General features: G+C 44.9%; 1 pseudogene; it reads left to right on the top strand.

The window, feature by feature from the left end:
• Nucleotides 1-4399: 4399 nt before the first annotated feature.
• On the top strand, nucleotides 4400-5258 carry LOC144307749 (proline-rich protein 3-like; annotated as a pseudogene).
• The last annotated feature ends 8256 nt before the right edge of the window (nucleotides 5259-13514 follow it).

Raw genomic sequence — 13514 nt, 5'->3', positions numbered from 1 at the left:
TCACTTGGTCTTTGAACTTTCCCCTACTAGCCCTGGGTAAAGAGCCCAGGGCCCTGGACATGGCCATCCTGCAGAGAGGCATGAGGGAGAAAAGTGCACATTCATCTCCTTCCCAGTTCTTTTACCATGGAGGGGATAAGACAGTGAAAACCTGGGAGGAGGTAGCTGCTGGGAGCCTCTCTCTTCTGAGCCAGCCCCAGAAGGAGGAGGGCAGATTCCTAGGGCCAGACTTGGGGCCGCTTGCCCAGGGTCCAGGCCTTCTCCTGTCTCCCGTCCTCCACAGAGGCAGGAAAGTGACTGCCCCACTCAATCCTAGAAGGACTCAAACCCCATAAACCCCCAACACATGCACGCACTCACCTCTCACATGTTCACACTCCTGCACATTCTGCTTGCTCACACACTGACACGGTATTACACACTGGGGTATTGTCACATTCACTCACACTCTTACACACTCTCACACATTCATTGACAGTCACACTCGCTCACACATACACACACTCACACCTGTTCAGTGAACACACATGCACAGAGACACTCTGAGTGAGGGAGAGACATCACCCCTCCTCTTGTTATGCCACCCACCCCCCACCAGATCCCGGCAGGCCGGTGGAAATTGGCCAGTTGCCATGGCCCCGCTAAGACACACAGGACAGGCATGCTTCCGGTGGGGCCTTGCCTGAAGAAGGCAGGAGAACAGAGCCCACCTGGAGAGCTCACCCCAATCCTGTAGCACACCCTGATGGGACACATCCAAGTGTCCCCACAATATGGGGCCAAGACCACCGGGCCAAGGAGGCTCAGGCATGGCCATGAACACCCTGTTCTCAACCACCTCCTGCAATCCTCCTTCCATCGCCCATGTGTCTCATTACCCAGCATCTCCAGGAGCCCCTCCATCCGCACAGCCCCAGTGTCTGCAGCTCTCGCCATTCGACCCAGGTCTCCCTAGATGCATGGTTCCTGCAGGCTGGCTGAGGAGCTGTAGGCCGGGCCTCAGCTCTCTGCAAGGTCCCCGCTCTGGCTCATTGGCTGCTCTGGGGACTGTCCTTCACATGTACCGTGGGGGTGGTCAGAGCCCCTGTCCCTTCAAAACGGCTGGAGAACACCTGTAGGCACAGACCGAGTGAGCCCCCAGGACTCCCTCACCATTTCCGGGTGAGCAGTACTATCCTCTCCCCGAACACATGCAGGGAAGGGCTCAATTGCTCCTTCTGTGCCCTAAATACTCAATCAGTTCAAAGGCAGAGGGCTAGAGCAGGCTGCCCTTGATTTGTGGTGGGCAGGGCCAGGCGGGTTGGGGCAGGTGGTTCCTGGCTCCCCAATCCTCATGATGGACCCTCCAGGGACGACCCTCCAGCCTACAGCATTCGGGAAGGGGATTCCCAGATCACCAGTGCCCTCCACTCTGGGTGGGTGCCCTCCTCAGGTCGCACTGAGGGCTCTGTGACCTGGAGAGATCCATAACTCACCTCCAAGTAGGAAGACACCACTCCCCAGGCCCCGTCTGCACCCCCTACTCATGCCCCACCGGCCTCTGCCTGCTCCCAGGACAAAGGACTGGTGCCTCAGAGTTGGCTGGCAGGGAAGTGGGGCAGGGAGAGGGTGCCCCTTCTCCTCTAGGGGCGACCCTGCCCAGGATTCCGAGTGGAGGGCAGCCCTCCAGGCCTTTCCTCCTTCCTGGCAAGGCAGAAGCACCGAGAAAGCCCCAGCCAGCCTGCCCTCTGTCCCTTGACATCACAGCCCCCCAGGGACCCAAATGTCCCTCAGTGGCCAGACTGTGACTGGCCACTTGTCAGCTGGCAGGGGTAGGCTGATCACAAACAGATGGGGTATCCCCCCACCTCGGAGTCCTGCATGCAGCCCCCGACAGGGGAGTCTGACCTCATGCCCAGACCTTTCTGTGCCCAGCTGGTCCCTGGCATTCCACATGGGACCTCTCTGACCTGTCTGAATGCCCTGAACCACTCAGCCCCGCCCAGATCCTGGGCCATCAGGCCCTGCCTGCCATCTGGCCCCCTCCCTTGAATGTCTAACCTACTTATACCTGGGGCTCCCTGAGTTTCATGTGGACCCAACCAGATATCTCTTGTGCCCAAAGTTCCAGTCACTTGGCTCCATCCAGCCCAGAGGACCGCACAGCACCTCCCTGCCCTGACCATACCCCGATGCCAACTGGGCGAACCAAGCTACTGTTGCCTCCCACCACCTCCCCCAGGAGAACTTTCCTTTGATGGCGCACAACAGAGACACGATGCAGCTGAAACACTCAATGACATTTATTGAAGAGAAACATTTACTGCAACCATTTGAAGGACAGAATGACAACAGAGAGAGGAACATCTAATGGCCACTAGAACCCATAGGTCACGGCCCCGCTCCTGCCACACCTCCTGCTCCTGCCACACCTGTAGCTCCTTTCTGACCTTCATGCTCATCCTCACTTGCAGCTCCTGTGACACCTGCAGCCCTTTCTTTACCTACAGCTCCTGCCTCACCTGCCTGGCCGGCCCTTGCTTCCATCTGGGGCTGCACAGGGAAATCGGGTCTATCCTGTGAGTCTGAATCAGGAGCCTGGGGCAGAAAGACCACAGGCCAGGGTCCTCCTTTGCCTGCTATTTGTCGGGGGATCAAACTTCGGTTTAAATACTGAGCAAACTCCACTAAGGCGACCCTGGATCCGAGCTCCTTTCTGAATGCTTTGCCCAGCACTCGGTATCTGCCCAGGGGCCACAGGGCAGCCTTCACGGCATCCTGGAATTCCTCTTCCTCACAGTCATCTGGGATGCCCAGGATGAGCAGGGAATGGTGCGTGCCTTGGCCTGCACCACTCATGCAGCACTGCCAATGCCATCATGGATACCTGGCGGGGGAAGGAGCCCAATTGGACAGGGACGCTCACACTTTTGCAAAGAGTGCAAAGAGGAGAGAGGGACATTGGTGCCAGACAGCCCACCCTACCACCCCCCACAGTGACCTGGATCTCCTCCCTGACCAATTCACACACTCTATGCTCTGGCTCTTACCCCCACCACATACCCCTCACCTCTGCAGCAAGGAGACCCCTTTTCACCTTGGTCAACGCCCCTGATCTGGCCACTGCAGCCGGAGTCTCTCCCAGTATCATCTGTAACCCCGCAGCCAGGAGCCCTCTCTTTCCTCTTCCATCCTTTCTTTCCTAGCACCTGACCCAGAGCACCCCTGCTCTGCTCAAGCAACCTTAAAACCGGTCCCGTGCCCCCCACACCCTGAGTTGGAACCTCCTCCTCTCCCACCAGCACCTGCCCCTCTGCTACTGGAGCCACCCTCCACAGCCAGGAACCCTTCCCACTCCTCCCCTCCAGCGCCAACTGGGATGCCCCTCCTGCCCTCACTGACTGCCCTGGCAGTGATCCAGCCCTTACCCAGGGTGCCCGGTAATTCTAAGGTCCCATCTGAGCAAAGTCCCCGGTCTCCTGCTCACTGTCTCTGACTCTGCAGGAGTCGTGGAACCACCTACAGGCTGCAGGGCGACTCTGGGGGCCACCTTAAAGCCCTGGAGCAAGAGAATCACAAGAACACACCTCAGCTCCGCAATCCAGGGCTGCACAGTCCAAAGGGTCTCCCAAGTCCTTGTTGCTAAGGCCACTAGGGAGACGAGGGAGAAAGATCTCAGCATCTCTGCGCAGGGCTAATGCCTGGATCAGGAGAGCATGGGAGGAGGCATCGATGTTGCCATGGCAATGAGACCTGCTTGGTAAGGGCTTGATGTGACAAGGCTTGGAGCCTCCAGAAGCAACAGGCACACCCACTGCCCTCCAGCAACAAAATATCCCTGATCCATAATTGTGGCCATTGTGTGGGGGCTGCAAACCAAGAGTTAGGAGACAGAGGAACCTATGACCAGGTCCCCAGTACCATTCCGCCTTCACAGCCTGCCCTCATTCAGCCCAGAATCTCTACAGTAGACACAGGTTGGGTGTCCCCATGTCAGGAGACTCATCACACTTTTTTACACCAAAAAGCCAGCCCTCAACCACTCAGGCAGCCATTGCGTTGGAAAGTGTGTGGCACCGTGTCATGTGAATATAGATTCACCTAACAGCTGGCTGGCCTGTACAAGTCATTGAACATCTTGTGTCCTGAATCTGTAAATAGGCAGTATGTAATAGGCTTTCCTTTTATATAGTGTTGAATTTGATTTGCTGATAGTTCAGGATTTTTGCCATACTCTTCTTGAGGGTGATTTTTCCGTGATTTTCTTTTTTTACATCATCTTTTTATCAAGATTTATTCCAGCTTCACAAAAATGAGTGAAGAATCGTTCCCTGCTCTTCTGCCTTCTGGAAGGGGTTGTGTAAGACAGATGATTTTCGACTGCCCTCCAAATCCCGCTGCAGCCATTGCCGCAACCACGATGCCCAAACAAAAGAAGCAGAATCAGCAGCAGCCGCCGCCACAATAGCCCCCGCTGCCAGAGCAGGGGGAGACTGAAGACGAGGAGGATGGGAGTCCCATTGGACCACCCAGCCTTCTGGGCCCTCCACCCATGGCCAATGGAAAGCCTGGTGATCCCAAGTCAGCCCCAAACTGGAATCCACCCACATGCCCACCATCAGTAGAATGGATAAATAAGTTCTTGTGTGTGCATGCAATGGGATACTACACTGCAATGAAAATGAATGAACTCCTGTTACAGGCAACCTGGATGAATCTCACAAACACGGTGTTGAGCGAAAGGAGCAAAGGAGCCAGACAGAAAAGAATGCAGACTCTCTTCACAGAGGTCCTCCAGGATCAAGGGGACCAATGATTCCACCACTGCTGAGCCTCCCACCTCCTCCCAGGGGCAGAGGCCCAATCCGGGGAGGCCTGGGCCCCAGGTGCAGCCCATATGGTCGTGGCTGGTGGGGGGCCAATACTGAACCTCCTTTTCCTGGACCAGGCCATGGGGGTCCTTCCAGAGGAGGCTTTCACAAAGGGCAGAGAAATCCCTGAAGGCTCAAAAGTTGGTCTTTTATCAAAAATACCTGCCTGCCCAAGGAAGGCCCCCAAGTTATGGAAGACAAATCCAACCGCCCTGTCTGCCGACACTTTGCCAAAAAGGGCCACTGTCGATATGAGGACCTCTGTGCCTTCTACCACCCAGGCATCAATGGACCTCCTCTGTGAGACTGTGCCTTCCCATCCAGGCTGGAAGGAGCCCTCTGACCTAGCGGCCATATATTTCCCTGTGGCCCTGTGACAGCTACTGTGAGGCTGTTCCACCCACCACCCTCAGTCAGTGACACCCACCCCCATCTCTCACCTTCCCCATTTGGGGTCCAGAATTTTGTTTCATCACTGGTGCCCAGCGTGTGGGCTTTCTTCCGATCCAGCCTCCAGAGACTCGCCTTCAGGGCCCCACCTTTGCTCTCTTCAACTGCCTCCTGGATCCTCTTCCCCTTCGCCGATTGCTGAACAGGAAACCTCTTTGGAGCTGTTTCTTGTGCATCTGTCCACCCAGCCCTCGGCACTGCCCTCAATTCCTAAGAGCCCTGGAGCAGTTTCCTACCATTCCCTTTTTCTAGCTGCTTGTTTTAAGTCCTTTTCGTGTGACAAACCCTACCCCCAAAGTTGCCAGTTGCTCTGTGAAACTCACCAGGTTGACCTGGGGTCAAGTACGGATGACTGGTGCGGAGTTACTCCCTGAAAGGCCACTCTCCCTGCTTTTGGATTTTGTAGATCATGCGTCAGTAGCACGGTCCCCACCACTCTGGTCTGTGATCACTGTGCTTTGTGAAACTGTGCATCCCGTCGTACGTAGCCTTTCTCAGTGTCCGTGGCATCATTGTGACTTCCCAATACTAGAGTAGGTTTTTCTGCCAAAATGAGTGAGGCTTTTGATGCCCTCTAGACTTTCCACACCTCCCAACATGGGAGAATTGTGAAACTTTCCGCAAGACTGCCTCCCTGGTCTCCCCATTCTCCTGGTGTCAGTTTTTTGGGGTTTGACACAAGCCCATGAGATGTCCTCTAAAGCCTCTTAAGGGCTCTCCTATCTCCTCTCCAGCCCACTTTAGTTAGAGTACGTCATTGTGAGGCCACTAGCTCTTTCGTCTGAATTCTGTGAATCTCCACCTGGCCTACCCTTGGGTGGTACCTGGACGGTACTGTCGCCCTCGTCTAACCTTCTTCCCTACATCTCTGGCACTGGTTGTTTTCTGTGAAAACGGCAGTGAACAGGTTCGGTTTTGCACTGGCCCTGAGGAAATGGGTCAGGAGTTGTGTGGCCAAGAGGGAAGGATGAGAGCCATTGGAGAACTGAGAATGAATTTTTTTTTCTTATTAACATTTTTTTATATTAGTAATAAATGCAGTGGAAACAAGCAAAAAAAAAAAAAGATGATTTTCGTTAAGCATTTGCTAGAACTCACCCATGAAATCATCTGGGCCTGGATTGTCCTTTTGTCATGTGTATTCATTTTGTTTTTAGGAATGTTTTTTGATAGTAAATTAAATTTATCTATAAGTAATAGGGCTATTCATATTTTCTGCTTGATCTTTAGTTAATTTTTCTCAATTGCTTTGTTTCCAAGGACTTTGTCAACTTTATCTAAGTTATCAAAATTATTGGCATGAGGATGATCCTAATAGTCCCTCATTATTCTTCTAATACCTATATGATCTGGTGATATCCCTCTTTCATTCCTAATATTGATTAGTGTCTTTTTTCTTTTTTCTAGATTAATCTTGCTAAGTGTTGTGTATTTCATTGCTTTCTAAAAAATGTATGGCTCAGTCAGTTGGATGCCTGACTTTTGGTTTTGGTTCAGGACATGCTATCATGGATTGTGAGATTGAGCCCCATGTTGGGGCTCGTGCTCAGCAGGGGAAGTCAGCTTGAGATTCCCTCCCTCTGCCCTTCCTCCTGCTCATGCTATATGTCTCTCTCCCTCTGTCTGTCTCTCAAATAAATGGATAAATCTTTTTTTTTTTAAATGCATGGCTTTGGGATGCCTGAGTGGCTCAGCAGTTGGGCGCCTGCCTTTGGCTCAGGGTGTGATCCCAGATACTCAGGTTCGAGTCCCACAGTGGGCTCCTTGCGTGGAGCCTGCTTCTCCCTCTGTCTGTGTCTCTGTTTCTCTCTGTGTGTGTCTCTCATGAATAAGTAAATAAAAATCTTTTTTAAAAATGTATGGCTTTATAGGGGTGCCTAGGTGGCTCAGTTGGTTAAGTGACCAACTCTTGATTCCACTCAGGTCATGATCTCTAGACGGTGGGATCTCTCTGGCGTTGGGCTCCATTCTCAGCAGGGAGTCTGCCTGAGATTCTCCCTCTCCCTCTGTTTCTCCTGCCCCCACTCATTCTATAAATAAATAAATAAATAAATAAATAAAATCTTTTTTAAGATGTATGGCTTTGCTAATTTTCACCACAGTTTCCTGTTTCATTTATTTCTGCTTTTTTACCTCTGTTATTTCCTTTTTAAAAATTTAGTTTGGATTTACCTGGCTTTTCTTCTTCTAGCTTCTTTAGATGGAGCATTAGAGCATTGATTTTATGCTTTTCTTCTTTTCTAATATAAGCATTTAAAGCAATTAATCATCCTCTAATCACTTTTTTACCAGCCTCCCACTAATTTTGATGTTTTATTTTTAGTTATTCCAAATGAAATATTATCTAAATTCCTTTGTGTTTTCTTCTTTGATCCATGAGGTTTTTTTTTTAGAGGTGTGATGTTGAAATCCAGATATTTAGAGATATATTATTGTTGTTGATTTGTGATGGAACTCCATTGTGGACTCAAATAACTTATTATGTAAATTTTCAGATTTTCAAAATTTGTTGAGACTTGTTTTTATAGCTCAGCATTTGATCTATACAGGTGAATGTGCAATGCACCCTTGTAAAGAATATATTCTGCTGGGATGCCTGGGTGGCTCAGTGGTTTAGCACCTGCGTTTAGCCCAGGGCATGATCCTGGGGTCCCAGGTTCAGGTCCCACATCGGGCTCCCTGCATGGAGCCTACTTCTCCTTCTGCCTGTGTCTCTGCCTTTCTCTTTCTCTGTGTGTCTCTCATGAACAAATAAATAAAATCTTTTTAAAAAAGGATATATTCTGCAATTGTCAGGTATGGTGTTTTATAAATATCAATTAAGTAAAGGTGGTTGCTAATGTCATACAGATATTCTAAATATTTTCTGATTTCTTGTCTAGTTGTATCAACTGCTGAGGAAAGGGCATTAAAATCTCCAACTATAATTGTGGAAATATCTATTTCTTTCCTTGTTCTGTCAAATTTCATTTCATGTATTTTGAAGCTCTGTTACTGGGTGTATAAAAACTCATGAATTTTTTGTGGTTCTGATTAATTGACCCTTATATCTCAGATAATAATCTTTGTCTTTAATTCTACTTTGGTATTAACAAAGCCATTTTCACTTTTTTATGATTTTATTTATTTATTCATGAGAGACACAGAGAGAGAGAGAGGGGCAGAGGGAGAGGCAGGCTCCGTGCAAGGAGCCCAATGTGGGTTCGATCCCGGGACTCCAGGATCACACCCTGGGCCGAAGGCAGGCACTAAACCACTGAGCCACCCAGGGATCCCCCATTCTCACTTTTTTATGCTTACTCTTTACATAGTATATCATTTTGCATTCTCTTACTATCAACCATTTGTGTCTTATATTAAAATTGCATCCTTTTGTAGACAACAAAAGCCTTGCCCATTTATCTGTTCTGACAAGATCTGCCTTTTAAGTGCTTATCCCATTTACATTGAATACAGTTGTTGATATGGTTAAACCTAGGCATATCCTTTTACTATCTGTGCCCTCTATTTTGTTCTATGTTCTCTCTTTCCTGTTAATCATATTTTTTTAAATTTCCATTTCCTCTTATATTTTTGGCTATACCTCTTTGCATTGTTTTTCAGTTGTTGCTCTAGACATTAATCCTTAAGTTCTCACTATTTACTTAGAGTTAATATTGTACATAAGTGTAAGAATCTTTCCATCATACAAATTCATATCCCCTTTACCTCATCCTTTATGCTATAATTGCCATATATATTATATCTACATATGTTATAAAACCTATAACGCACTATTACATTTCTTACCTTAAAAAGTCATATGTATTATAAAGAATTTAGGAGAAAACTTTCTTTAGTATTTACTCACATATTTACCATTTCTGGTGTTCTTTATCTCTACCCAAAGATCAAGGTTTCCCTCTACTATTATATTTCTTCAGGTTGAAAGACTTCCTTTAGCATTACTGTTAATGCAGGCTCCTGATGAATTCTCTTAGGTTTTACTTATTCTCAAAATAGACTTATTTCACCTTCATTTCTGAAGAATATTTTCCTCAGATATAGAGTTCTGGATTGGAAGGTTTTTTTTTTTCTTTTATCACTTTAAAGATGTTGTTACACTGTCTCCTGAATTGTTTATGTCTGTCTTCACTGAAACAGAAAAGATATTTTCTGTTGTTTTCTGATGCATGCACGTGACTAGAAAACATTCAGACCCTGAGGCTCATGGAACATGACTTTTTTGGCAGGATGGTTTAATGGTTTTGGTTGCTGTCTTAATTTAAAAAAATCTATTTGGTTGGGACACCTGGGTGACTCAGCAGTTGAACATCTGCCTTTGGCTTGGAGTGTGATTCCAGGGTCCCAGGATCGAGTCCCACGTCAGGCTCCCTGCATGGAACTTGCTTCTCCCTCTGCCTCTTTCTCTCTCTCTCTCTCTCTCTCTCTCTCTCTGTGTGTGTGTCTAATAAATAAAAATAAAATCTTTAAAAAAAGACCATCCAGTGAATTTTTCACTACAGACATTGTGTTTTTCAATTCTAGAATTTACAGTTTGCTCCTTTCAATAGTTTCTTTTTTCCCTGTTAAAATTTCCTATTTCATAAAGTCATTACTATTCCCTTGGAGTATGTATATTTTGCTTTTACATTTTGACATTTTACATTTTTGCATATTACGCCTTACATTTAAAATTTTTACATTACACACTTGATAATAGGTTAACCATAGTGAACATAATGAATGAAATAGCCAAAGTGTTAAAGTAGTAGGGTTGTTGTATATAATCCATTCATTCATTTATTCATGTATTCACCCATTCAACAAGCATCTACTGTGTACCTACTGTGTCAGGCATTGTTCTAATTGTTCAGAATTTGGAGACAAACTGGAAATGGTCCCTGTTCTTAAAGAGCTCTCAGAATAGTAAGAAGAGGTAGGCATGTATATGAATTGGTTAATATGATATTATGGGGGTAGGGCTTATACAAAGTACAACAGGGACACCAAGTGGGCCAATCTACCTTGGGGAGGTGGTCAGGAAAGCCCTTACAGTGAAAGTGACCCTTGAACCTGGCATAGAGGAGCTTGAAGAATATTAAAGAAAGGTGACCAGTGGGCAGACAGACGTTGGGAATTGAAAAGCAGAAGAGAATTAGGTCCTAGACATTCAGGTTTGATGGTCTATAGCTTTCAGGTGGTTGTGTGAGGATAAGGGAATGGCTGAGATTTCCCCCAGATGGCATGACAGGCAGCATAAGAAAATGAGGGTGAAATGAGTTGGTCTGAGCCTTCGTCAATGAGGGAGACTGGGGCAGATTATGTTGGAACTGAGGACCAGTCTCCAAGCCTGAGAATGCAGAATAAGTTTATCTTTATACTTTAATAACACAGACTCTGGACTCAGATCGGAGTTTTAATGTCAGCTGTGTGACCTTAAAGAGATGGCTTAAACTCTATATGGCTCAGTTTCCATAACAATAGAATGGAAGTAATAATAGTAATAATAGTACCTGCCTCGGGGTCATTGTAAGAATAAGATGAAATAATATTTATAAAACAGTGCCTGGCACATACTGAACAATCATCAAATGGTAGGTGTTGTTATCAATTCATTATTTAAATGGATGTGAAAGACTAGGAACAAATTTTAATTTCTTTACCACTAGATTGGAACACAGATACATTATTCAAGAATATTCAAGAAATATTTTTCAAGGGGCACCTGGGTGTCTCAATCAGTTAAGTGTATAACTCTAGATTTTGACTCAGGTCATGATCTTGGGGTTGTGGAATAGAGACCTGTGTTAGGCTCCATGCTCAGCATGGAGTCTGCTTGAGTTTCTCTCCCTCTCCCCCCAAAAATAAATAAATAAATAAATAAATAAATAAATAAATAAATCTTTTTAGAAAGAAATATTATCAAGTGTCTATGCCAAGCATGGTTTTTTGTTCTACTTGGGGAAAACAGTATCTGTGACCTTAAGATCTTAACTGGACATTAAGAACTCAAGGGATCTGAAACTTCAGGGGGGATGCATTATTTTTACTAAACTAAAATTTAACAATTCCTTCTATTATGAATGTAAACAACAAACCATAGTAGTATTAGCATTATGTGTGACTTTGTCACCACCAGATGTATTTTCATATCACATTAGTTATTGTAGGTATCTAGAAATACTTACTAGAAATAGCATTACTTCAAAAAAAAAGAAATAGCATTACTTCAAAATTAGGGAGTTAGTAGACCACTTTAGATACTGTTATTTTATATGTTTATGAAATATATATGTCACTGTAAAAATATAATTATGAGCATGCTTTATATCCATAAGCATATTTAGAAAAGCTGTTTTGAAAATATTGTCTATGAATTACAGTGTCGGGATCATCTCAAGGTCAGTTTCCCTTAAGAATTATTTTTCTTAAAAGTATCACCACATTGTTTATGGTTTTTTCTAGTAATTAAGCATCATATCCTGGACATTGTCAGCAATGTTTTCTAGTAGCTCTGGCTTCTTGCTTTCTGTTATATTTTTCCAGAGAGGTGGTGGTGGTATCACTGCTGCTGCTTTAGCAGGCAGTTAACTTAGCTAAGCTCAAACCCTAAACTGTCTCCTCTTTGTTGGGCATCAAGTGTAATTTCTGGTTAGTTCTTTTCTTGGAGTCTGCCCTGTGCATGCCCAGAGATTTGGGCAGAGTGTATATGCTAAATTTGGATTCCCTGTCTATGGTTCCCTCCTTTCCAGGATTTTCTCTCTTGCTTTCCCTTTGAAATGGTCACCATGAACTCTGTCCTCTGGGTCCCTGAGTTTCAGCCACCCAGCATGACATCCTCTGTGGCCTGCCCAGAAAACTCAAATTCTATGCATTTTTTAAGAAAGAAATAATGCCAATATTATACAAACTCTTCCAGAAAAGTGAGGAGGAAAGACTACTCCCAACTCATTCAATGAGGCCAGCATTGCCTTTACATCAAAACCATACAAAGACATATGAAAAGAAAACTACAGACTGATGTTCTTTATGAACATACTTGCAAAAATTCTAAACAAACTTTTAGCAAATTGAGTTCAACGAAATACAAAAATGATAACATAATATAGCATATCCTATCATGAGAATGCAAGCTTGGTTTAAACATTTGAAATTTTGTCAGTGTAATCCAGCATATTCTAAACAAACTAAAAAAATTTTAAAAACACATGATTTATGTCTTAGTCTATTCAAGCTGATATAACAAAATACCACAAACTGGATGCCTTATAAACAACATAAATTTATTTCTCACAGTTTTAGAGGCTGGAAATTGAAAATCAAGGTACGAGCATGGTCACATTCTGGTGAGGGCTCTCTTCCTGATTCATAGCCAGAACCTTCTTGTTATGTTCTCACATAGTGAAGGGGCAAGGCATCTCTGGAGCCTCTTTTGTAAGGGCATTAATCCTACTGGGGCGTACTTACTTCCCAAAGGCTCCACTTCCTAATACCATCACCTTTGGGGGCTAAGATCAACATATGAGTTTTTTTTTTTTATTTATTTTTTATTTTTTTAACATATGAGGTTTGGAAAGATACATTCAGACTATAGCAATCTTCTCAATAAATGAAAAAAAAAAGAATCCACCATCTATTCCTGAAAAAAACTCCCAGAAAACTAGAAATAGAAGGAAACTTCCTCAACTTCATAAAGAACACCTACAAAAAAAACCTACCACTAACATTCCGTAGTGATAAAAGACTGTGTGCTTTCCCCTCAATATCAATACCTCAAAAGACTGTGTGCAACAAGACAGGGGTGTCCACTCTTACACTTTCTGTCCAACATTGTATTGGAGGTCTAAGCCTGGTAAATTAGACAAGGAAAAGAAATAAACAGCATCCAGATCGGAAAGAAAGAAGTAAGTTGTCCTTATTCATAGATAACGGGATTATCTAGGTAGAAAATGTGATGGAATTGTCAGAAGAGTTACTAGAATTAATATGTGACTTTAACAGGTTGCAGGATATAAGATCAATATATATAAATCAATTGTATTTCTATATAATAGCAATGAACAATCAGAAATTTTAAAATTTCAAAACAATGCCACTCATAACAGCATCAAAATATGCAATATTTAGGAATAAGTCTGACAAAAGACATAAAAACCTGAACACTGAAAACTACAAAATATTGCTAAGAGAAATTAAAGACCAAAGTGAAAGAAAGAGACCTTGTTCAGGGGT

The sequence above is a fragment of the Canis aureus genome, chromosome X (assembly GCF_053574225.1).
Source record: "Canis aureus isolate CA01 chromosome X, VMU_Caureus_v.1.0, whole genome shotgun sequence".
NCBI lineage: Eukaryota > Metazoa > Chordata > Mammalia > Carnivora > Canidae > Canis > Canis aureus.
This window is presented reverse-complemented; position numbering and strand designations above follow the sequence as displayed.